The 27,349-nt window shown below is 34.8% G+C and overlaps 1 protein-coding gene across 1 annotated transcript in view; it reads left to right on the top strand.

The window, feature by feature from the left end:
- Nucleotides 1-27,349, top strand: part of SEMA3A (semaphorin 3A) — a 533,676-nt gene that overhangs the window by 316,669 nt on the left and 189,658 nt on the right. The window lies entirely within an intron of this gene.

Raw genomic sequence — 27,349 nt, 5'->3', positions numbered from 1 at the left:
CAGTTTGTTCAAATCTGACAATCAGATGCTTAACATAAGCAGTAGATCATGGTTTGCCAAGAGAATATAAACTGGAGAGAACAGACTAGTTTTTCCACAGTGTGTTATGATTGTACAAAAGACTGTGTATTTGGCTAATTAGTATAAAGCTAAAGCCTTTGAAATATAGTGTTATTTAATTCCATATGTACTTCAGTGAGAATTGAAGAGACATTACTTTCTAGTTGTACAGCTAGTTGTGTAAACTTTTCAAAAAAAGTATAAATTTAAGACAGAAAAAAAAGCTTTATCACATGGCTGCTAGTACTTTATTTGGTTACAGTTTAGTATGTACGCTTGTTTTTTAATGAGGATTTTTTTTTAAATGTTCTATGCTTGTTTAGATAGATTTTACAGATAGATGTATCAAACAATGCTAACATAGATTCCAAAATGATATATGTATAACTTTTAATGGAAGAGAATATTTATATAACTGAGGTATTATGAAAATGGAGTTGAAGATTAAACTGTTTTAACTCAAGTAGTTTTACTCCCTAAGGTGTTGCTTTCTTATGATTCTCAGATTTCTAGAATTGGGGGTGGGGCAGTGAGAAGCTTCAGTTGTATTCTGTTTTTAGCCTGTAACGTGAAAGAAAATTATTGGATCTATCTGTAAAGATGTCTGTCTAATATACATTGCTCTTATGCCAGAAAACATATCCTTTAATTTTCACATGATGGGAAACATCTCTTTCTGGATTCTCTAGTGTGAATGAGGACCACAAATAGGAAAGAGAGATGTAATTTTCACACTTTGGATTAGGAAATTAAACACCTATTAAATGTGTTTATTTGGATTTAATACCTGTTAGATAAAATACATTGAATTGGAAAATATATTTATTTTTTGGTACAATATTTTCTTGATTATTAAATTGGGAATGGATTTTAAACATTAGCAAACAGAATTGCAATTTTACTCATTATGCAAGATTTAAAAAAATAATCTTATAGCATCCATTAAATATTTAATTAAATCTCTATTATGTTTCTATTTAGTAACTGTCTTTAAATTATTTCCATAGTTTATGATATTATGGCATCTGTGTTTTCATCAGTTTTTGCTTTCTATCTTCACTCTTTGAGAGGATGCCATCAAATAATTCTTAGGTTGATGGTCCACTTTATCCAAGTTTATATTCCTTACTCAGAAGTTTTACATGCAACTTTAGTTCCTGAAGATGTGAATGTCTGTATGCTATAATTTTAGAAGAACAAGTTTGAAACATGAGATACATTTTAAAAATCTACTAGATTTGGAGATACTTGTCTAAGCACTAAATAGATTGTAAAATAAATAAGAATTGAGAATTATACTTATTTATTTTACAATAATTTTATTTCTATGGTGATAGATTACTCTCCATTTTAGAGGAGGCACCATTCCTTTCTATATACTAAAAGATAGCATTTAATTAGAATAGCCCTTTGTTATGTACACATGCTTTAAACTTGTCTGATGAAGTAAGCCTGTGTATGTTGACAAGATGTATATATTTGACACTGTCTTTATAAGTGCTTTTTAGCAATGGCATCCGTTAGAATTATGCTGCTTTCCTTTAAATCAAAAACTGCCCTACAGCTACATAACAATTTATTGATATACCTAGAGCTTGGCAATTTGGTAAAATAAACTGTGAAATGAACAACAGCAAGGAGAATAAAAGGAATGATACATGCAGTTTTTCTTCTGTCATTTTATTGGTCTGTCATTACCTTTTTGTCTCTACATGTACACTTGTTTTGCCAAAACAAATGCCTGGTAGCCAATTGTCACTACTTTGTTTCTAAACTATAACAGAGATTTTTTTTTTTTTTAGCTACTTCTTTTTTCCTCCTTAATTAGATGTCAAACACGGTTAAAACATCCACTACTTTGCCCTTAAAAATATTCCAGCATGATTCATGAAGAGTTAAATCCCTGCCAACCCTAATTTCCCATGGTCACTTGTTTTCAAAGATCCACCATTAACTCTCTCATTGCTCAGGTTGCCAAGACAAAGTTTCAGGCAATCAGTGTGCTTACTTTCTGCTTGTCATCTTGCCTGCTAGGGGATGAAAGATATTTGATGTGTTAAATGAGAAAGAAGAAGAAGTAAGAACAGGAAGGAGGCCTTTGTAGTGGATGTACATACATATCTAATAAGGTACTCCTTTACTTTCTAGGAAAGAGGAATTGAATAGATGTTTTCAGGACCATCTGGAGAAGTGATAATATTAGAAAAATGGGGTATGCTGGTTTTCCTCTGAACCAATCTGATTTAGAATCCTTGTGGGGGAAGCAAATGTGAGAACTCTGTAAATCTCAGCAGTCACATACAAATTATCCTCAAGAAACATTCACTCAGAAATACTTTTGCCTTCCTTAAATATATGTTATATAGCTGAATGTTAAAATGCTTCTTTTTAAAATTGGTGGATAACTGTTTATTTCCCCTACAAACCTAGTCAAATTTCACTTTTCTCATGAAAGAGCAGAATATCGTATAATCTTTCTTTTAGAATGTGTGGTACAATGAAGACTTCAGAAAAACCTATGGAAATCACAAGGAAATAAATTAGGTTTGGGGTTTTAAACAAATGACAAATGTTCCATCACTCAATGTAATGAGCTTTTCCAGGACTGTGTATGCTTCAGTTTTAGTAGAAATCAAAGACACATGCAAGTCTGAATATGATGGGGATCATGTGCATCCAGGGCCTAAATCAATGTCTTTAACTTTACCTTCATAGGGAGAACTTAGTAAATAGTGCTTAAATAAATGGTAGATGTTTTAGAGGCTTTCTTTTCATACTTTGCAAAGCTTTTTTTCCAGAGTCAAGTTGTTTCATTATTGTAAGATGAGATTATTAGTTAAATCAAAATTCTCATCTTTCTGATACTAGAATATAGTATTTAATTAAAAATTATGAAGTAAAATTTGCAAAAGCTTTTTTTTTTTTTTTTGGTGAGGAAGATTGGCCCTGAGCTAACATCTGTGCCAGTCCTCTCTATTTTGTATGTGGGACACTGCCACAGTATGGCTTGATGAGCAGTATGTAGGTCTGTGCCTGGGATCCAAACCTGCAAACCACGGGCCTCCAAAGTGGAGTGTGCGAACTTAATCACTATGCCACCAGGCTGGCCCCTGCAAAAGCTTTCTTATTTGCCATTGCTCAATACATTATTATCACTGCAAAATTTAATTAATATAAATAAAGTTTACTAATTAAACTTGTTGACTTTTCAGATTTCCTTTACTTCTACCAAAGCACAAACATACATTCACACATATGTACATATATATGTGTGTATATATATATATGAATATACATGAATGGCAAAACTTTAGGTTAATATTTTATAGTTGAGAAAAGTAACCTCGGCAATCAAGTTGTGAATTATAATAAAATGCTTTACAAATAAGTTGTTATTGGTTTAAGATGACCTTCATATTTTAAATTTTGTGTGTGTATATATGTATTGCTATATATACACATATATATCAGAGTCGACATGATCTTTTGAGTCCCATGAAAAGTTTTCATGGATATCTCAAGTATTCACATAATAGTATAGGATAGAATTTGTCTTATACTGAAAATCTCCTCTATGAAAGGTAGGGGGAATATATATATACATACATATATATATATTTTTTTTTTTTTTAAACACAGAGCAAAGAAGTTGTAAATTCTTTGTAATTCCTTCTCTCCATTAGTCACTGCATATTTGGCATCACGTCTTTGACTTGCTTATTCTTATTTAATGTGGCCTTTTCTTCTCAAATTCTATTAACTTTAAAACTCATATTTTGATTCTGATATCTTCACTTTAAGCACACTGAGAACTAGAACTTTTTATTCATTATATCCTGGCAAACTGATGAAAAATAAAATAAAACAAAATGCTCAGTCACATCTTGTGACCCAATGCTGGTCAGATCAAATGAGGGCTAGTGAAAGTCTCCAATTTGTGGCTTCTCTGTTTAAAGCTGCCAACCAGATTGGCCTTTGAAATAATAATTTATGCAGTGTAGACTTTAGCAAGTAAAAAAATAACTGAGACCACAAAACCATCTCATATAAGCTTGTATCTAATCCACCAACTTTTGATAATGATATTCAGTCATTACTAGCTTAAGTAAGCCCGAATACTGAAGACATCATTTTTCCAATTTTAATTTTTTTATGTTGTCATTTCTCTTCATATAAATTATTTCCAAGACTCTACTACTGTCAGTGATTGAAATACTTGGATATTTAGGTAACTAAATAGATGTATAGATCTGATAACTAATTTTTCTTTTTTTTTCTTATTTTTAATTATCATACATAAATCAAACAACATAATTAGCAAATATGTTGTGATTTTTGGTCAATTATATTTAACTTCTATACTCAAGAATTAATGCAATTGAAAGATCTTTCAGGAGTAAATTTAATTAGAATTAATTCATATGATTGCATGTATTCCAAGTGAAAAAACAGAAGTTAAACTGTTGGTTGCAGAGCATCATCTATTTGTGCTTTGTGTGAAGATGTAATTATATTTCAGATGTGTGCTTTAAGTAACTTATAAAGTTATCATGATCTTTAAGTAAGCTGTAAGAAATTGTGTGGTTTAACTTCTTATTCCAATTTTTCTCATTTAAACTTCAGTGACACACCTATGTATCACAGTTCCAAAAGTCAAAATATCACACCTTTATATCTTTTGGGGAATTTTAAAATCTATACTTGAGTTTTTCTAAAATCTTCTGGAAAGACCAGTACTAAAATAAATTTAATTGATCATTATCTGACAATGTTCATCTACAAAGTCATGATACTATTTCATGGAGAGTTACATATTAATTGATTAACACATTGCACTTATCAAACCTTTATGAAAAGAAAAATCTATGATAAAATGATCCATTAATGCAAAGTTGTAGGTAAAAATCCCCAAAACTCATGACAGTATCTAAGTTTAGTGCATGCAGTGAAAGCTTATTTTAAAAAGACCAGCAGCTGTAAACATAACTTAGAACAAGTATGAGTCTTGGGATGGATTTTACCCCTCATGACTTCTAAGGTGCTATTTAAAGGAATTATGATTTGCAGTTCTATGCTTCCACTAATAGGTGGCACTAGCAGTTTGTGACTGCTCTTCCGTTAGTTGGGAAATGGGCAGTCTGGTAGGATAAAAACACATAGAGTAATGTGGAGGCCAAGCTTGGGAAAACCGGCATAAGAATCAGGAGATGTAACGTGCACAAAACAGAAGCATTAGTTAAAATGGAATTTGCTAAAGATTTTGATACACACATACACTTTTTTTAAAGCCTGAATCGTAAAATGTGCTTAACAGGAATAAGGCCACCTGCCTGAGGCATGTTATTGCCATCATTTATAATTGGATAGTAGTTAGCTGAGAAGGTAAAATAATGTTTAGAAAAGTACATTCGGTATGTTTTTAAAAGAATGACTCCTTTTGGTTTGTAGATTGTTTTAAATTATATCACAATTAAACAAATGGAAAAATCAATAAATTCTATCTGACACAATTAAGTCTGAATGTTTTCAGTTACTATCTCCTTCAATTGCCAAGACATAAACATCAGTATAAATAGGGAATTTGTACACTATTTCCAAACAGTAACAAAGCTGGACTCTGTCAAACCCAGGATAAGAAAATATACAATTTATACTTGAATTAGGGAATGAAGATAAGCAAAAATAAAATTCTGTTGATAAATATGAAGAATGAATTGCTCTTAGTGTTTTCTACAAGCTTAGGGTAAAACTTAAAGGGACCATAAATGTAAGGAATCTTGTCATCTCCTGAATGAGTCAATAAACCTGCATTTCCACGTTTCTTTTGCTTGGAGAGATGTGGCATGGGAAATGATGTTGACCAAACCTTACAGTAACTTAATTTGCTGCTGTAATCATGAACATGTCTTTAGATAAAATATAACATCACCTACTTGAGTCTTCATCAGCAAACTAAATGAAGCTTAGTTCTATTGAACATGTCAAATGACTTCTTAGTCTGTAAAACTACTTATGTGGATCATCTTTGTTGTGCCAGACTGTGAGGTTTCAAGGCCAGATCTGCATTATTTTTCATCGTTATAGTCTTAATGGCTAACACAGAGTCACTCGTTGAATGAATTTATGCTTCATTTGATAAACCTTGTGTTTTAAACACAAAATATACCTGTTTATAAGTGAGTGCAAAGAGAGTGCAAATTTATAATAAATCAATTCATTATAAGTGAATTGTATATTATGGTGTTGTAGAGAAAGTAAACTCGGTGCTAGATGCTAGGAAGGAGGTTATCAGTGGAGGCGTTTAGGAGTACACAAAGGGCATGCAGGCACTGCTGTCTCCACAAACAACATCTCCTCTGAACCAACCCTGTTCCAGGACTCAATCAGACAGTATCTGGGTCATTTTTGTTTGCCTACAAGTAAGAGATGGAGAATATAAAACAATGCATACATCTTAGGAGACTCTAGGAAGGAGGTTGAGGAATCGTTTCATTACTTTGGATGAATACCTTGATTTTCCTTATTATCCTGTCTCAGTATGTACAACCAGAAAGGAAAGTGAGTGAGACTTCTAAAATCAAATAGTGACTAAAGATAAAAATGTCTCATCATCAGTCGCATTGTATCTGAACCTTTGTGTAGAACAAATCAGTCCTACCAAACGAAGTTGAAAGTACAATTCTTTAAAATTTTAAATTGCCTGTATTTATTGTCCACACTTGTGGGAGAATCCTGGCTTTGCTCTCTGACAACTTGATAAGATTTAATATTGCAGAGCCTTCCTTGCATCCTCTTATCCTTGATTCCACTTATTGAGAGCAGCGGTTGCTCGTTGCCGCTTGCTTTTCATCTCCAAGTCAGCCTCTTTCTTCCCTTGGCTTTGTGCTCTATGGCTCGGGACCACCACCCACTTCTATCCTCAGCCCTTGCTCCTGAGCCCCTACTTGTTCAGGAGAGGAGATGTGATAGGAAATAGCCACAGGAATCTTTGTTGGAGTGTGACTGTACAAAATATATGTTGAGTTCTTTGTTTAAGATCCTGATCTCATATAATTGAGAAGGTAGGGGAGAATAATAGGCTAATTTCCTTAGTCCACTTATAGTTCTGTAATTGATGTTTAAAATATAAATTAATTTACAATGCTTGATGTTACATTCTTATAAAACTACATGTTGGTCTTGTGACAAGGTAGAAGTATCAATAGGAACAGTAGGTCAACTACCAAGAGCGCTGTTATATACAAATCATAGCTATTAAGTGGTATTAAAAAATGATGAAGGCCTAGTTCCAACCCTTAAGGGATGTATTTGGGAAAAGCCAAAAAAGCATTTTTTATATTTGAGGTCAAATCTAAACTATACAAGTACTTATGAATCTTTACAATATGTGTTAGAAATTTTTATTTTCAAATTGAAATTTTGAGAGAATAAACTCTGCTCTGTTGTGATCATCCTTTAAGAATTAGTTTAAATGAACATAGGTTTTCATCAGCGATGCAAACTTCAATAAGTTATAAAAATTATTATAATTAATAAGTATTTCTTACTTGTATTCTATATGTAAGACATACACACACGTACACACATAAACCCACATAAGGCATGCGACAGATTTCTTCATGAATAGGTAGATTCTTAGATAAATAAAGCAAATATAGTAGGACTTCTGAAGAAGGTGGTATCATATCTACCTAAAGACTTCAGGGGCTTTGTAAAATAGGGCACAAGGAAGGTGGGCCTTGAAAGACAAGAAGAATGTTCTCAAGAAGGCAGAAGTAGAGAAGAGTGGTAATTACCACTATCAAAAACTATTTCTTTGTGATTTTTTTTTAGGAAAACAATATATCTTATATAGTTTGTATAATAATATAGTTTATTTTTTTTTTCATTCAAATGCAATATGGAAACAAATCTGTCCTTTAACAAGGGGAACTTAAAGCTGCAGCATATCGGGCTGGGAGTGTGGTGAGGTTAATATGCAGTTGTCTAGGTTCGACTGGAAATGAGATCAAGAAGCACAAGTGGCACATACTTGTAAGGACTTTTCCACAGTGGCCACAGTGGTCACTTGGGCTTATCTATCTCTCCTTTGAGATTTGTCTATAAAGTACATGAGCTAGGCTTCTTCCTAACCAATTGAAAAAAGAAAGGAAAGTTGAGTTTGGTTACCCAGTGCAGAAAACACAGTGACTATAGTTCCTTGAAATTATATAATGTACTGGTTTAAAATGCTGATTTCTTCTTGTTCTCCTAGTTAATTCATATTTTTTCTGCTTTACTTTGTTGTTTCTGCAACCAATCCACCAACAAGTTGTGAAAAGAGCAATTGCTATTTTATAAATCATGTTTATTTTTAATATGAAGTCACCTGTGTCATCTATATGATGAGTATCAGGTATTAAAATGTCCCCTTAGCTGTGTATTCCTGTTGTATGCCACAAATCTTTAAATGCAAAGTTATATATTGCGTATATTTTAATTTGCTTAGCACTTTGTTGTCATTAGGATGTTTCTCTGGCTCACTTAGGAAAAAATTAGTTTCAGAACAAACAGGCCAGTAAAATCTTGGAACATTTTATAATACATTAGGCAAAGCTGTAGATTTATGGTATTTTGCAACACAAACTTCAAAAAGTCACTTCTGGAATTTTGGTCATAATAGTATAATCCCTTAAATTTGCAGAATTATATATAGATGAAGACTACATAAATCAATGTGTTTATATGTAGTACATATGTGTTTGTGTATTCATAACAAATACAAGAAAAGTTACATTCAAGTAGTTATTTTTCTAAATCACATCATGTTTAATTGGGAATTATGGAAAGCGGAATGCTAATCACTAGAGCACAGGATTGAGGTGAAATGTCCTGGGGAGAGGGTCTCTTCCTTTGCTTGATGTCAGGTCTTGAGCAGTTCAGGACTGCCTATGATCTTCCGTCCTTTAGTGGTTGACCTTCTCAGAGCATCTTCTACTGTACAATGCTGCTGTCTGGCCGAGTTCTCTGCTCTCTCTTAGGCACTACTATTCTTGGAAGTTGCCAAGATGCCCCTATCAGTGGCCCTTCCACTGAGCCTTCACAGCATCTTGGCTCAGGTCATAGTGCTTAGCGTCTTGCCTCCACAAGCGTGCACACAATGTTTCCACTCTCAAGTCCCTCCACCTGCAGAGCGCAGGGTGTGAGCGGGAGGTGGATCCTCCCATACAACAGCCTTCCACGTTTCCAGGTTTGAAATAGAATTCTTTTTTTTTTAACTGATTCTGGTCACCCTCCCCCACCCCTTTTCTCTGAAAGTACAAAGTTTTTAACCCATATCTTCTTATCCTATCCAAATAAAATCTCATTTAAGGCTATCTTTTGAAAACAAAATCCCGTTAATTCTCCTCTGGGGGTATGTAAAATTTCTAGGCCTCAAAAATTAAAAGCCTTTATGTCTCTTTTGGCACGTGGTTAGGAACTTTTCTTTCATTTTTAGCAGATCAATCTACAGAAGAGCAAGTAAAATGGCAATCTCTTAATGAGGTAATCTTGCCACTTTAAATTTTCACTAATAGCCACCTTACACACACATACACCTAATGATCTAAACTAGACATCCTTGTCTGGTACAGAGAGTGTGGTTCTCGTCTATGTTACTCTAAATACCTCAGCTTTACATCTATAAAATACGCTGATTAAAGGACAAACAAATTTGTCTCCTTGACCCTTGAGGTATAGAAATGTCGCCCAACTGACGACCGATGACCGGGGAAGAGAAGCAGCAGAAGGCTCACACACTGGAAAGCATGTGCCAGTGTTACCCAGGGAGTACTTCCCAGTCTGTCTACGCCCCTACCTGGAAAATTACTTTCCCAGATGCTGCAAGTTCTGGGAACTAGTTGCTGAGCCAGCTGGGGGCTTTGGCATGTATCTCTTCCACACATCAAAGGCCACAGAATATCTACACTTGAATCTCTCACAGGGGACTCCAACACATCTTCTTCAAAACTGTACTTACTGTCGTCTCTACAAACTTGTTTCTCCTCTTTATTCCCAGTTTTAGGGAATGTTGTCATTTTGTCCTAGTTGTCCAGGCCAGTAGCATCTTTGCCTCTGTCCTCACCAGCCCACTCCACATCTAACCAGTTTCCATGTCCTGTGGATTCTGCCTCTTGAGTGTTTCTCTCAAATCTGTCCTATTCTGTCTTCCAGGTTAAGTCAGGCCCTTATCATTATTTGCCCTATTATGGTAACAGCCACCTATAATTATTGTCTCTTCTTTCTGTCATTACAGCTACAATTCTTTCTGATATTCCAATCTAATTGTGCCTTTCTCTTATTTTAAATTCCTACTGATTAAAGCCCAAACTCCTTAGTTTGACCTATAAGAATGATTAACCTAAAGGAGTCCAGGGCATAGAAGAACTATTTAGAGGTCCTGCAGTTGTTCAGATATAAGGAAATGAGTGCTTGAATAAGGATCATGATAATGGAAATGAGAAAGAAAGGCTGGAGATGAGACACATTGAATGTATAGAGTAATTGTTTGGTAAACTATTGTGTTTAGGGGCCTTCTGGAGAATTCAATAACAATAAAGTTTTAAATTTCTGCAACTAGGAGTGTGATACAACAATCGGTAGTAACTGGAAAGTGAAACTTTCTTCACCTAGCAGTCCCAACCATGCCCCAACACAGTCCTCCCTTGCCTAGATCAGACTTGTGAACTTTACTTCCTGGGCACACATCCTGCCGCCCTCTCAGTTGTTTACTGATATTGTCCTCTCCAATAAACATTGATGTGTGTATCTCCTTTGACAAGGCTTTTGAAGAGGCACAGAGGTGTAAAACATAATATGGCAACTGTCCTGAAGAACCTTACCATTTGGAAGGGAAGAAGACACAGGTTGTTGACTTTTTAACATCACACCTGTTCTTCATCCATCTTACGTTCTCAGTCCAGTGCAGAGTCTTGTGCATAATAGGGACTTGATTTAATACTCCTTGAATGAAATGGTTTAAGGAATAAGTGAGGAGGTGGCAGATAATCATTCCAGGTGAGAGGGCTAAGAAGAAGAGGTGAGTCCATATAAACAACGGATTTGAGTACCAGAAATAGCCCAGTTTACTTTTAAGGTCTGTAAAATAGAGTAGTGAAATATTTGGAGCAGAAGTTATTTATGGCTGCAGAAGCAATTTAGTTATGGACAAATGGCAGAGAATTTTGAAACAGAGGTTATAGGATTTAAACTTTAGATTTGAACAGTAAGTGATGCAACTTATAAAGTTTATAAGTGGCATGTGCAAAGCAATGCTTTAGGCATCCAGAAACTTGGGAGTGAGCCTTCAGTTCTGAGTTATTGAGTCATCATCTGAGATGCTGAAGCAAGTTTCTGAAACAAATGGCTACAGTTCAGATTGGGCCTCATGTAATGACCTTGTTCTCCTGGAGTACAAAGACCATATGTGGGCATGTAGCTTTTTCTTATCTACATAGAGCAATACATTTCCACGTATCCAGACAAATGCAACTCATGTTTAAGAAAAACTGCAGATACGTATGCTTTTATGTAAAATTTTCAATTCCAACTGTTGAACGTCATTTAGGATACAGCTCTCTACCTAAAAATATTCTATATTACGTATTAATTCCTTCAAAATTTCTTAGCTTTAGGATAGAGCGTACATTTAGAACTTCTGATGAGGAATCATACACACATTTTACTCTATGATGATGTCACTATTTGGGCAAAGCAAGATATCAAGGGTGACCTTTTTTTTTTTTTTCATCTCCCTCTGTTTTGTCGGTTCATCATTCTTTTGACGGATTTTTTTCTTCTTTCCTGGGCTGGTGTGCAGGGATTCACTCCTTTGCCCTTGACTCTAACTGGGTAAAATCAGAAGCTGTGCTCAAACAGAGCAACTACTCCTAAGACTCCAATTCCCTGTGAGGCCTCACGCTGGCCCAGAGCCATGGCGTTGCTTACTTTCACTGCATTTTCTTCATGTTCAATAGAGTCTCAGCCTTCTCTTGCTTCCTGAGGTGTCTATTCAGAATAGAATTAAGGTTCCCTTTGCACACGCTAACAGAGCAGCCATCCTCTCTCTATCATTCACCTCCTAATCACGACAGCTTCTTTCTTTCTTGCTGGTATTAGCAAGGCATAGTCAGTGTCTGTTTTGTCCACTGTTGTTTCATCAGAAACGAGACTAATACTTATCTGATTGGCTTTACTCTTTAGCTGTTAAATTGGAGAAAACTCTCTACTCTATGACAGTACTTCTGTTCACAACTGTATAAACATCAGCACATTAATTTTGAAAGAATCTGTTTAGTCTATTTTAAGCAGACGCCATATAAGGAAGTGAAATTAGTGATGCTATAGTAATTTGTTTCTTAGTACAGATCTGCCTATAATATTGAGCTGTACCACATGTAACACACTCTACAGGCCACATTCTCCTAAATGGATTCTCCATTGTATATGCTACACCATCTTTTTCATACAATTTAGTTTTCTTTATAGATAGAAATAATGGCTGAATGTCTCTAGTGTGCCCCACCTAAACAGCCGGATTTATTGCCTTTTCATATTTCCAAAAGAATAAAATTTCATATTCTTAGAATATACAAAGTGAGAGCACATATTCAATTAAAAATAACTATATTTGATAATATACGTTATCATTATTTAGTGTTATTGAATAGTAAGTTATGCTGTGTTTACAGAGTTTGAGTACCTGCCTGTTGGCCTATTGAAAATTAATGACCTTTTCGAATTTAGCTCCTGGAACAAAAATTTCACAAGTACAAAAGGAATCTTATCATAGTGAAAAAAGCAACGAATTGACTCAGGCATTCTCTAGATGTGAGGACTCTGGCATGTTATTAGGTTTTTAGCCTCAGGTTGCTTTTCTCTAATGTGGGGAGAATAGCTGCTTCATGGTAGCTGTCACCCGGATACTGACAAAACATGTGCAAGGTGCCCAATCAGTGCTTGGTATGTAGAAGATGCTCATTAACTATTAATTCCTCGAGGCAGATTGATAATTGCATACGTTCTAAATTAGAGTATTTTGCTCATTTGGAGTGGGTATGCACGCATGTATTCTTTAGCTATTACTTACTTTGTGAATTAGATTAATAATAATAATACAAAGAAAATCACAATGGTTATATATGTAAGTGTGCTTCTTTGAAAGACATGTAGCATCATAATGTGAATGTTTAAAAACAAGAAGTTGTCAATATCAACTAGTCAGTGAATATACGAGGAAGCTTTGTAAAAAGCTAGTGTTGCAAGGAAACAATTGATGAAAAAATGGCTGAGTCTAACATTAGGCCTTTCAGTCCTACATGGGTGAAGCTAAACGTCTTGATATTGACCTATTGCTTGACACAGTTTTAAGTGTGATTTCAGTGGAATCTGTATGAGTGCATACATAAAGCTAATGAGGGGCATGAAAGCAAACCTGACTTTGACGTTTTCTGGCTATGAATACTTACTGAGCCAGGCTGAGCAAGGAAGCACCTGTTTCTTAAGGAAAGGGTTGCTTGCATCTCACAGACTATAAGTTCCAATTCATGTTTTCAACATGAACCAAAGTCAGTCATTTAATATTCAGTAAAAATAACCAGGAAATGACTAGTTTTATTAGCTCCTGTACTTACAGCATATCCTCTTAAATGGTGTAATGGTTGCCTTGAATATTATTTTGTTATAACTTCGTCCATGAAGACATGACATCCTTCATGACAACTTAAAGAGTATTGAATCCACATAGGAATTAACACAATATTCTTATTTAATATGTCCCCGAGTCTGAATGAAACACTGTAGATATAAAGTCTGAGCCTTTCTGACCAATTCTATGAACCACCTGTGATCGCAAATAACCCATTTGCAGGAAAGAGGATATGCAGTCACTCAAGAAAATAAACTTGCAGTCTGAAGCTAGTAAATAGAATGAGGAACATGTTGAGAGTAATTTAAAGGAGCTTTTGTCTGACAGAAGACACTTGGAAGCCAGACTGGGAAATTTAGACGTTGTTAGAAAGGGAGGTGACACTAACCACAGTCAGCTTTTAAAGGATTTTTCTGGAAGGCAGAATTCCTTTGGAAAATGCTTTATGTACCAGCGTGAATAAATTTCTGAGGTACTCTAGACAAAGATGAATTTTGTTTCATTGTGGCTTTAGCCATATTACAATGCTCATAAACTATTTTACCTTATGCCAGACATGTGGAAGCAATCAGTATATGTAAATGATATGTGAAGGTGAGGTATAGTTTTAGCTTAAAAACTTAAACTGTCTGTGGTTATAAATTATAACCACATCACAAAGAGCAACTTGCCTTTTAATAGTAGCTTAAATGTAAAAATAATCAGCGATGAATTCTTAAAACTGCAAGGGTTTTCTTAGTAAAGTAAAATAAATGTAAAATATAGTGCTACTTTGTGCTGATACATTATTTTTAGGACACAATATTCAAAGACAAATGCTTTTTTACCTTAAGTAATTGTTAAAATGTAAGTAGCTGTAGTTAGATGTAATTAAGTCGGTCGGTCGCTGAAAAACTACTTTTGCCAAGGGTTGCATTTTAGACTGACTACAGTCATACTTTATTAAAATAAACGGCCCCCCTCCTTTTTTCTATTAGCGTGATATCAATTTGTTTTTTGCCTATAATATACTCTTTCTGCTTATATTTATATATGTATATATGTATTCATATGCTTCACAACATTTCATAAATTTTGCACATACAACCTTGAATCAAATCTCCTTGAAAAGGAAATAGATATAATAAAAATAAATGTTTCCCTTTCTTTAAATTCAAAACAATGAAACTCTTAGTCTCAGTATGATGGTGCTGCACCTCTTTTAAAATATTTCTACCATCTGCTGTATGTAAAGCCGGATATTAAAACAACATGAATTCAAAGTAGTTTTACTAGACACACATACATACACACACACACACAAACTAGAAAAGGGAAAGAAAATAAAATAAATCAAAGATGAATATTTAAGCATTATCTTATCATCTTTTCAATGAAAAAAAGCACAAGGTCATGTTTTGTTAGACTGAAATCACGTCTTTTTTTTTTTTTTTTTGTTTTGTTTTGTTTTGTTTTGTTTTTGTGAGGAGATCAGCCCTGTGCTAACATCCGCCAATCCGCCTCTTTTTTTTTTTTTTGCTGAGGAAGAGGGCCCTGGGCTAACATCTGTGCCCATCTTCCTCCACTTTATATGGGACGCCGCCACAGCATGGCTTGCCAAGCAGTAGGTCGGTGCGCGCCTGGGATCCGAACCAGCGAACCCCAGGCCACCGCAGCGGAGCGCGCGCACTTAACCGCTTGCGCCACCGGGCCGGCCCCTGAAATCACGTCTTTTGTATTCCTAATTTGTTCATAATAAAACAAACAAAATTCTGATCATTCTAACATATTTACTTGAGGGAGCCAAGAAGTGAATCATTATAATAAATAGCTAAATAAAATTCACCAATATTTAAAAGAAAGAAATAGTCACCAAACCTTGGCTCAACATGCCATCCTTCATTCAATAGGTATGTTCTGGGCCAGGGCCTTTGAGAAAGTAGGACAGAGATAAAAGACGCAGTCCCTGTGCAGAAGGATCTACCCTCCAGTATCAACCCAGACTAATTAGGGTTGAGTATATCATTAGGCTGATTTTTTTTTAAATATGGAAGTTTTAAAAAATAGAGTTAATTCCATAGTCTACTAGACAAATGCCAGTTGCCATTTGGAGTTTATTTCATACAGCAATGATAGAGGAATGTGGGGAAAGAGAATGACTGAGAATAGAGGAGCTAAGCAGAGCACTGACTAAGCATACTGGATGCAAAAAGTGCTAGAAGAGAGACAAATGCTTCAACTCAGATGCATGCATGTGCGTGCACGTGTGTGTATGTGTGTTTTGTTGTTCTTGCAGTTTGGTGCAGGGTTCTAGTAAGTGATCACTAGGTGTAAATTTCCATTATTGTGCTCTTGCTTCCTTAGATATTATTCTCTTTCTCATCCAGGAAATGTTCTTTTAAAATTTTAAAATTCATTTCAAATGAACAAAAATGTACTAAGTATGACTGTACATCAATCACTGTAATGATTACTAGAAGTAGAAAAACACAAAGGATTAATCCATGTTTTCCCTCACAACATAGTGCTCAAGAAATTATACCACCCAATGATAAGGCATATTAGTCCATCACTTAGATATAAAACAAATGCTATGAAGTTTAAAGGTGACAATTGTTTGTTACGTATGCTATGGTATGCTATTGAGCATGAGAAAAATATGTTTTACAGGAAGTAAAAATTAAGATGGACCTATAAGGATGAAGAAAATTTTACAAGGAAGAATGGGGAAGGTCTTTTGGTAGAAGCACAGTCTGGAGACTTGAGACATTAAAGTGTACAGCTTATCTAAGAAACAGTAAAATTAATTTAATCTTCTATGGAAAGGAGTGGCAGATAGTAAGGCAATGGGAGCCAATTCTGAAAATCTGAGTACGTCAGTGATCAATGATTCTTTATAATCTTTGATCATTCTCTCTTAAGTACTATTATGGTATGCAGTGAAGGACACTATAAATTATGGGATATGCACAGATAAAAATGACATGTGTTCTGTCTTCAAGGAGCTCACATTTGTTGGGAAAGGTAGGCAAGTATGTCAATACACACATTATGGGGCAAATGTGCAAAGAATAATATATCCCAACAAAGAACTGTGAAAATTCAGAAAATCAAGATATCACAGAGGCGAGGGATCAGGAAAGTCTTTACATGAGAAGAAGCATTTGAGGTGGACATCAAAGAGACTTTTGGCAGGTGTGGAGGGGAGAGGAAGAATAGGGAACATTCTAGGTAATGGAAGTAAATAAACAATAAGCGGGACGGAAAGTCAAGGGCATGTTATGAAATGTTTAGTATTTTAGTTTGCCTAGGCATATTTAAGAAAATCATATGAAATAAGTTCAGTTGCGAAGTGAATAAACCATGGGCAGGTAACGTGACTTCTCTGAGCACACAATGCATGACACAAAAGAGTCATGTTCTATCTTTCACTCTTCAGTTTCCAATGGAAATGATTAAATATGTCATAAAAAATTGTCATCATCATTATTTTTAATTGATCTATTTGAGTACATTCTAGGTGCATGGTACCAGGCCCCACCCAGAACCACAATCTGGTTGGAATCAGTAGAGCACAGAGGTTAAGAACATGGTCTTAATAATCAGGAGATTTGAGCTCAAATCTGACACTTATTGTTTGTGTGACCTTAGACGATATACCTCACTAAAGCTCCATGGTTACTTATAAGATGAAGATAATAAAATATCTACTCTTTTTGGATGGTTGTGTAGGTTACATGAGGCTTGGATGGTGCCTTTTTTTTTTTTCCTGAAGAAGATTTGTCCTGAGCTAACATCTGTGCCAATCTTCCTCTATTTTGTATGTGGGTTGCCTCAAAAAATGGCCACAGACAAGTGGTGTAGGTCTGCGCCAGGGAACTGAACCCGGGCCACTGAAGCGGAGCATGCTGAACTTAGCCACTGGGTCGTGGGCCTGGCCCCGGGACAGTGCCTTTTTTAAATGTATTGTGAATGATACACATGGAGCACTAGCAAAGTGATTGTCATGGTGAGTGCCCAGTAAGTAGTAGACATTAATAGAAAATATGAGAGTAGCTCACAATATATCAGGTCAAGTGACAAAAAGTACAGAATAGATAAGTATAATGGAAAAGCAAAAGAGGCATTCTTCATGGAGTGAGATAAGAGCTGAGGAGTGAAAGAAGAGCACAAGAAAGATAAGTCAAGAGTTGAGATAATGGTGTGAGCAATTAGGTAAATACATAAGCTATATTGGGAGGAGGGGAGACAATTTGTGTGATTGCCTTTTCTCTCTATTGTATTAAACATTGGCTTGAATAAATCATTTCAGTCAGTGTGGCTACCCTTGGTGATGTAAATGCTAATTATTTTGTTAGACTTTCTGTTATTCTCCCTATCTTCTTTTTTTTTTTTTTGTGAGGAAGATCAACCCTGAGCTAACGTCTGTGCTAATCCTCCTCTTTTCGCTGAGGAAGACCGGCTCTGAGCTAACATCTATTGCCAATCCTTCTCCTTTTGTTTTTTCCCCAAAGCCCCAGTAGATAGTTGTATGTCATAGTTGCACATCCTTCTAGTTGCTGTATGTGGGACACGGCCTCAGCATGGCCCTAGAAGCGGTGCGTCGGTGCGCGCCCGGGATCTGAACCCAGGCTGCCAGTAGCGGAGCGTGGGCACTTAACCACTAAGCCACGGGGCCGGCCCTCTCCCTATCTTCTAAAAAGGTTGATAAGCAGTGACTAGGCCAAGATGTATAAAACAGGAAGGAGTTGAAAGAGCAAACGACTGGATATTCTAGTAGTTACAGCTAACAGTAGAGTTGTTTGATATAATGATGTATCCAGAAGTTTATCAAGACAATTAAAGGGATACAAGTAAATCAAATCAGAAGGGTGGAATCCTGGGGAGGAAACAGATTCTGTGAGGTGGGACTAGGGGAGAGGAAACTTTACTTAAAAATATATTGGTTAACGCTTGATTTTTTCTTACATCTCTCCTTCAAGACAGGAAACAACTCTAACTTACAAAATTATTTAAACTTCTGTGAAGGATATTGAATTGTTGTATAACAATAATAACTAAATGGAGGTATTTTCTGAATGTACTTTATAAAAGTGAATATTATAGATATCATGCATAGAATGCATAAAAATTATTACAAAATGATAACATGTTCCCATAATCTCATTACATTTCATTTATTATTGAAATTGTGCCTAACAACATGTGGTTCCTTTTAGCTCAGAAAAAGAATAGAAAGAGAGTTTTACCTTATGTGACAATAATGGCATATGCTATGACTAAAGGACTAAGGTGATATTCGATCATAATCATTTAGAAGAGTAAAATCCATAGCCTATCAAGGAAGGGCAAACACAGGTCACCTATGTGTTGGTTGTTTATTATAATGTGTCTTCTGACATGTTATGGATCAAAATATGCTTTATGAAGCATAACAGCTACATACAGTAAAGGCTATGTGTTGTATGCCCTTTAGTTCTCTTTTCTGATATCACAATTCTAAAGGAATTCCACTGGACTATAGCTCTGTTCTTTTAACTATTTTCACTTAAATGACTCATACAAAAAAATGGGCTTTATTTGAATGAACGTGCTTCATCATGTCCTTTTAACTTTTTGAAGTAGGATTTCTTAACATTTTCCCTGGGTATTCCTAATAATAGAAGACTATTCTAAAAAGTTTTTCAAGAAACTTGATAGCACCACTGAAGTAGTCCAGTTTTATGGCTCAAGGCTAGACATTATTATGCAACAATGAAAGAAGGTTTAGATGGTGCCATGTTTTCCAATTTCCAGAGCCAGTTCTCTTCATTACTGAAATCGAATGTTGCACACTCTAAACTGAATGGACGCCACTAGGAAAGATGACTCCAGACTGCATTATCTGAATTATTTACAGAAGGAAATCAAAGTCATTGCTTTCAGTTCACAAACTAACATTGTCAGAGCGGCTAGGAAATGCGAGTGAATGGGGAATACTAGCAATTGCTCCCTGTCAGCTCTGAAAGTTCTGTTAAATGCCGAAGGAAATACTTAAACATTCTTAAACACTACTCTTAAGACTTAGATGTTAAGCATAGGAAGACCAGCTGTTCATTTGGTTTACAAATACTGATTTTTCTACTGTTATCCGTGGGGAAAAGTGCATATTTTTAAGCCACTGTTCCAGACTCTTAGGGGCATTTATCTGGCACCCTAGTGATTTGCCATGCCATCTTTCATAAATAAGTAAGCACATACAACTTAGGAGATGATAGATGATTTTTTTTTTCTGTTTGATAAGTATACATCAAACTCATGGTATGTTTTCCGTTAAATACAGGAAGAGAGAACCATTTATGGTAGAAATCCCAATAGAAAACATATTTACACTCCTCTGATCTCTATTCTGGTCTGGATAATAATTTTTTGACTTGCTGCTCCTTTTTTCAGAGTTCTTACTATTCACACTAATTGGGACCTTTATTTAAATTGCTTCAGCAATTTACAACATACCACAGAATAACCTCTTAATGTGCATTTTGTACCAAAATTTGTATCTACTGAAATATGAGAACTGCATCCTAAATAATTTATAAATTCAAGGAAACAAGATATTGTGTATATTGAAAACGGAGCAACTAAATAGAAAGAATTGTTCTCAGAAAAAAATATTGAGAGTTTTAATTCAGAATTGCATATTTAGGCTGTCACAGATTTACCATTTCCCATGCCAAATAAAGTGATAGGAGTGCTGTGAAAATTTAACGCTTGTTAGTGTTGGTGAATCACTGTGACCATAAATAAAAACTGCTATAAAACTTCAGAGCATTCTTTTGTGGGGCAGGCAAGGTTCACACAGAGTCTGCTCCTATGCCCACTTGCAGATAGTTAGGATTCACACAGGAAGCTTTTAATTGTACATGCATCCACCTGATGGAATGTTTATCTGATTGTTTTATTCAAAACAACGTATATGGTAATAGAAAAAAGTGAAAAGACTGCTGTAGGCTTCCAATCAAAACATTTGTTAACTGTCCTTTAGATAACTGAAACCATTTACCAGTTTATTTTATGCTCTGCCTTTAAGTCATCCAGATGACTCCAAAAGAAGGAATTTGTTCTTAAGAAAATTCCAGTTTTCAACCCTCGAACAAGGGTCTCAAATAACACTGAATGCTGATTACTAAACTTGCGAGTGGTGAACCCTCTTGCCTCAAAAGCAAGGGAAAGCTGACACTCAGGATACTCAACTGGTGTAGGTAATACAGTGAGGTGCTGACTTCACATCAGCTTTCCCACTCCTTTCTACTGAGGACGGTTGGCATTCCCCAACGTGCTGTATACTGATGTTTAGAGTAAGGTTACTGCTAAAACAATTGTTTTTAAAGTTAGTTAAAAAAAATAACTCCTATGTTTCTGTTGCTGTAAATAATGGTGATGATGAAAATAGTATCAACAGTCACCATTTAATGAATATTTATTAGTGGCCAGAAATAGTGCTAAGAATTTTGTGTAAACTACCTCATGTAATTATTACAGCCACTCTAGGCAGTGGACATGCTCCATCCTTTTATGGATGAGGAAACCAAGGCCCAAAGTAGACCAAGTATTAAGGAAAAAGTTTAGAATTTTCATGTTTGTCTGATACTAAAGCCTTTACTTTTTTTTTTCAATTGTTGTAAAAACACCTAACATGAAATCTACCCCTCTTAATAAATTTTTAAGCGTACCGTACATTATTGTTGATTACAGATACAACGCTATACAGCAGATCTCTAGAGCTTATTTTCATCTTGCTTAGCTGAAACTTATGCCTGTTGATTAGTAACCTCCCATGCCCCCCTCCCCATAGCCCCTGATAACCGCCATTCTACTCTTCGATTCTGTGAACTTGACTATTTTAGATTTACTCATGTATGTGGAATCATTACTTTTAATCACTGCTCTCCATTGAAGAAGATCTGATTCCAAATGATTGGAAGAAATCACCGTGCAAAGACTGCAACTGCGCAATTGTACATAATCATTACAGTACAAAAAAAGACTTCTTAAAAAAGTTAATTACAAAATCACAGAGTCCTAAAATTTTTAATATAAATTATTCCTAACTTAAAACACACACTAATACCTAAAATCTTTGGAAAGAAATAAAATCTTTTTCTCTAAGTGTATGGGCTACATATAAAAATGAACAATTAGGACTACACGAAGATTAATTCCAATCTTAGATCTTTATTCATTCTGTATCTTTATTTAGAAAATGATATGGATTTCCATAAAAATCTTTCATTGTTTTTTCGAAGTGAATCATAATGTTTAGTTTACCAGTAATGTATAGCTAATCATATGCCACTACATAATTAAGTTTACTTAAAAAAGGTAACATATAAAAAGTAATTTTTGCAAAAGCAAACAGTTCTAGCTTCTGTTTTTTGTTGATGCTTAGCATACATCACATAGCATACACATCGTTATTATAGATTTCAAGAAAATTTTAGGCAAAACTCAAGTGAAACTTCTATAATATGGTCTGGTTGAGGCTGAAATAATACAAAACCTCTGTGTACCACGGGATTTACTCTTTAACCTGTAAATCCCTTCCTAACACCCAAATATTACCCCAGCTTTGCTGACACCATGGACCCGGTTCACACAAAGGTTCCCAAGTTTTGGCAAACTTTTTGACAAATGAATGGAATCAGAGACTAGAGTCAATTGTCACATTCTGTTGCAGATGCTTCTCAGCATAAATGAAATGGGCAGCTTTTATGAAACGTTAAGAGGCTCATTAATCTTTCAAGAAGAAAGAGAAAAACTGTGTTTAGATGATGTGGCTGCTCTAGTTTGACAGTAAGTACTGAGGTCTTCAGTTCAGAGATGAGAGCAATGTGGCAACTATGAACACCACAGGTTATATTTTTGTTTTTAATTCAGCCTTTTCACTTAAAAAAATGCTTTGTGTGGTGGCCAGATGAACAATTGGAATACTTAATTATAAACATTAAATCACTTGCCCTGACTATCACAAACCTTGAAATTTATAAAGGATTAGTAAAGAAACCAATGAATAATTGGTTTCTTTACTAATTTCTGGACCTTGAGATTTGATTTCTGTTTCATATTTCTGCTTGTGAATTTCAGATACATATATCTCTTTGTATCTTAGGTCCCTCCTTCTGAATGTATCAACTTGAATTCATGTCAACTTGAGTTCCTTAGGTATTCCTCTCTCTCCGATGCCTTTCCTCGTCCTCCACCCCTCAGTGTATGAAACCATCATCTCTGCAGCTGAGTTGAGACTTTGGTCATGCTGGGTTTCTCCATTATATTAAATGTGTTTGATTACATATTTCCAATAAATAAACTGCAATTTTTATAAGAGTTTTTAAAGATAGTTCCGATGGTTCAATGGAAGGCTCTCACATTTTTTATGATTACCTTAAGCCAGCCCTGGTGGTCTAGTGGTTAAGATTCAGTGCCCTCACTGCTGCAGCCCTGGTGTGTTTCCTGGTCAGGGAATCACACTACCAGTCCATCAGTTGTTATACTGTGGTGGCTGCGTGTTGCTGTGATGCTGAAACCTATGCCACCGGTATTTCAAATACCAGCAGGGTCACCCATGGTGAACAGGTTTCAGCGGAGCTTCTAGACTAAGACAGACTAGGAAAAAGGACCTGGACACTTCCAAAAAATTGACACTGAAAACCTGATGCATAGCAGGGAGCATTATCTGATATAGCACCGGAAGGTGAGAGGATGGTGCAAAAAGACCAGGCAGGGTTCACTCTGCTGTACACAGAATTGCCAGAAGTTGTAATCCACTCAAGCACACTAACAACAGCAATGATATCTTAAACGATGATATGACAAAAATAGGCCCAATACTCTAACTAGAGAGAAACTCAGGGTGTAGATAATAACTAAAATATTAAATAATAACTATGCTTTTGCTTCAAGGAATAATTTCTTCTCACTATACTTCACCTCTGAAATACAGCCGTAAAGTGTTGGGAAAAACAAAAACTTATCATTTACCTTGAGACAGGGACATGAGAATTCAGAATTCAGTCATCAAATGGATGAGTATTTCCCCAAAACTCTTCCAGGTACATATGTCAGAAATGTATCTCAGGTTAAGAGACTTATATTTCCTCAGGTAAATAAACTTATGTTTTTTTCTATAACTTAGATACTTTCCAAAGCAAAAATAAAACAATAGATTGAATCAGGGGTTGGGAAATTACAACCTGTGGGCTAAATCTAGACTGTGGCCTGTTTTTGTATAGCTTGCAAGCTAAGAAGAGTTTCTACATATTTAAATGGTTGGAAGCAAAATCAAAAGAAGTATAATACTTGTGACGTAAAAATTATATGAAATTCAAAGTTCTTTTCCATAAATAAAGTTTTGAGTTTTGTCAAAAAAAATTGTGGAAATTTGTTCTCTCTTGTTATACAAGCACCTACACAATATCCTCAATGTTGCCTCTTGGTCTGCAATGCCAAAAATATTTACTGTATGACCCTTGACAAAAAGAGGTTACTGATCACTGAGCTAAATGATACTTGGAAATGACTAAGCTATTCATTTTTCCTTTTTAGAGATTAAAGGTCAATTTAATCCCAATGACTGACAATATGGAATTGTACAAAATGAATATATTGGTTGGTTAACTCACAAAATATAGACAAATTCTGATTCAAAATTTAAAAGTGTGTTTGAGATTTGAAAAACTACATTGAAATCTTGTTTTTGATTATTTAGCTTTCTTCCTCTACTACTGAACATGTAAGTTAATAGGCACTGTATTTCTTTTTGACTCCTATTTGCAGCAGCCTCATATGGGTTACATTGTTATCCTCATGGTAAAGAAAATGCAAAAAACTCAAAAGAATTATGTTCCCCTGTAAGCAGAAAAGTATAATGTTTTATTTAAAAAACAATCTTTTAAATGTTTGGCATTAAAATAATTTGGTCCTTTCTTAATACTACACTTTTTTCTTATCAAATCAGTTCATTTAAAGTATAAGAATTATATTTTCTTATAAGAACTATATTATTTTGGGGTTTTTTTGTTTCATTCTGTTTTTTACAAATCTTATATGTAGCTACTGTTTAGCTGTTCAAGATATTATTTATCTAGACTTATATGATAAAACAATAGAAAACAATTGGATGGAATACCAATATCAACCTGAAATTAATTTGCCATATTATGGTAAATTGATATCTTTATGTTATTATTTTGAAAAGAATGAATTTTTCTAGTTGATTTTGTTTATTTGAAGATGGAACACTTTCTAATCTTTGTCAGGGCAAAGGTGTTTAATTTACATATTTATATGCAATTTACAGACACAAAAAAGCTTCACCTATTTCAGAGTAGTATAAACCCTTCAGATCTGAACACTCAAATTGTCAATGAGTAGGGGCAAATCTCTTCCCACTCTCCAACCCAAATGAGGAAATACAGTTTATCTGTTTCGTTAACCCTACTGCAGAAGCAACATTTCCCCTTCATGTGATGCTATCTTTTAACATTTTGTCACAATTTGAAACTGAACTCTATGTTCATTTTTGTTGAAAATTTTTTGTTGCTTCAGAAATAAGCGGTATATGTTGATTTTGTACTCTAACTGAAATAGCTATTCAGGAGATTGGAGCACTATTCTTTATAATTCAGTGTGATAGTGTATTCCATCACCCAGCAGCTCAATTTCTTTCTTTCACCATCTGTTCTTTCTTTCTTTTCTCTCTGCCAAAAATCGATAGAACTCAATGAACAAAATTGAGCTGCTCCATAACCCAACCATATTGGGATTATTTTGTTCACAATACATTGACCTAGTTCTTTCACTGGTCCAGTTTAATTAAGTAAGCCCTCTGTTTATAAAAATGCACGTTTACTAAACTGTAAACATTAAATGAGTGTTATAAAAGCAGCCAAAATGTTATTGTTTCAACAGTTAAGATTTTAAGATGGCAACACTTGGCAAGCATAAAGTTACACAGTGTCTGTTTCCAGCTTGGAAATCTCTTTATGCTGCAAGAGCTTTTCATGAGGATCAATTGTACACATCCCAGGAGATTCAATAATTAAATTTTTAAATGCTAGGAAGTCTGATAATATTATCAGAGATTTATATATATATATGTATGTCTCTAAAGACAAGTCTATCACAATATTCACAAAATCCTAGAATAATTTTCAGTTGCTCTGTTCCACTTGAAAACTCTATATAAAGTTTTTTGTACACATATCAAATTCCTGTCACATGATTGTCACAAATATAAATACAGCAAATAGCAGAAAAAAATGTGTGATGGCATTTTCTAATAATTCATGATTGTCACAGCATTTGCTGTTGTGCAGTCCTGTTAGCATAAAAAACACCATAGCAAAAGACTCATAAATTCCATTTAAAAAGTCACTGCGATGTTAAGCACTTGAGAAATTGTAGTAGTTACACTGTACATAGACTTTAATATTGTGTACTTTATATATTACAAAAAGTCATTTTCATTTTTTAAATGAAATATTAAGGCTTTTATAAATAGGAAGATGAACAAGATGTAAAATAATGCATATACGAAAATGTTATATCATTACAAGGTAGTGAGTCATAACTGAGAGTACCAAGATGTATTAACTTTCCGTAACTTAGGTCAGGGCTGTGCTAACAAAGCTGTTTTCCCCTGATGTCTCATTCATCTTTGCAACCTGAAAACTGAAATTGCAGTGTGCTTGGTGACACCTATATTTGTCATTTCCTTTCTTTTCTTTTATCCTTTTAAAAAATTGTTTACTTTTCTTGCTAGAACTGTCATTACTTGCAGGCACCCTATTTTTAAAAAAAGGTAGACTGAAAGAAAAACAGAGCTGTAGGTCTTAATATCTGTTAAATATGAAGCTATTTAATGAGACAAGTGATATCAACTTTACTGAAAAGCTTTCAAGGTTTATACAAGGAATTGTTACCAGTTATGGTCATTTTTAACGAATAGTATCTCATTTTTTAAATTGATTTCATCTTTATTTTGCGCGTTAATAACAACATTGCACTTTGTGATTGCGTTATTTAATGTTACTTCCCAAGAAAGCATCCTTCTTTTTGTGATTGATTATAGACTGTTCATTATGAGCTAACCTCAAAGAGATGGTATTTTATTTTTTTAGAAGGAAATTCTGGAAAAAACTTCTTTCTTACTATTTATGAATCTTAGTTCCAATATATGAAGAATAGAAATTATAATCATTCCTATTAAAAAGCAGCAAACTAATTATAATTAATTTTTTTATTTTTATTTTTTTAAATTTTTTGTTTATTGCAGTAACATTGGTTTATAACATTGTATAAATTTCAGGTGTACATCATTATACTTCTATTTCTGCATAGACGATATCATGTTCACCACCCAAATACTAATTACAACCCACCACCACACACATGTGCCGAATTATCCCTTTCACACTCCTCCCTCCCCCCTTCCCCTCTGGTAACCACCAATCCAATCTCTGTCTCTGTGTTTGTTTATTGTTGTTATTATCTACTACTTAATGAAGGAAATCATACAGTATTTGACCTTCTCCCTCTGACTTATTTCACTTTGCATAATACCCTCAATGTCCATCCATGTTGTCAATCCATGCCTGGATTTCATCG

This window comes from Diceros bicornis, chromosome 3 (genome assembly GCF_020826845.1).
Source record: "Diceros bicornis minor isolate mBicDic1 chromosome 3, mDicBic1.mat.cur, whole genome shotgun sequence".
Classification (NCBI taxonomy): domain Eukaryota; kingdom Metazoa; phylum Chordata; class Mammalia; order Perissodactyla; family Rhinocerotidae; genus Diceros; species Diceros bicornis.
This window is presented reverse-complemented; position numbering and strand designations above follow the sequence as displayed.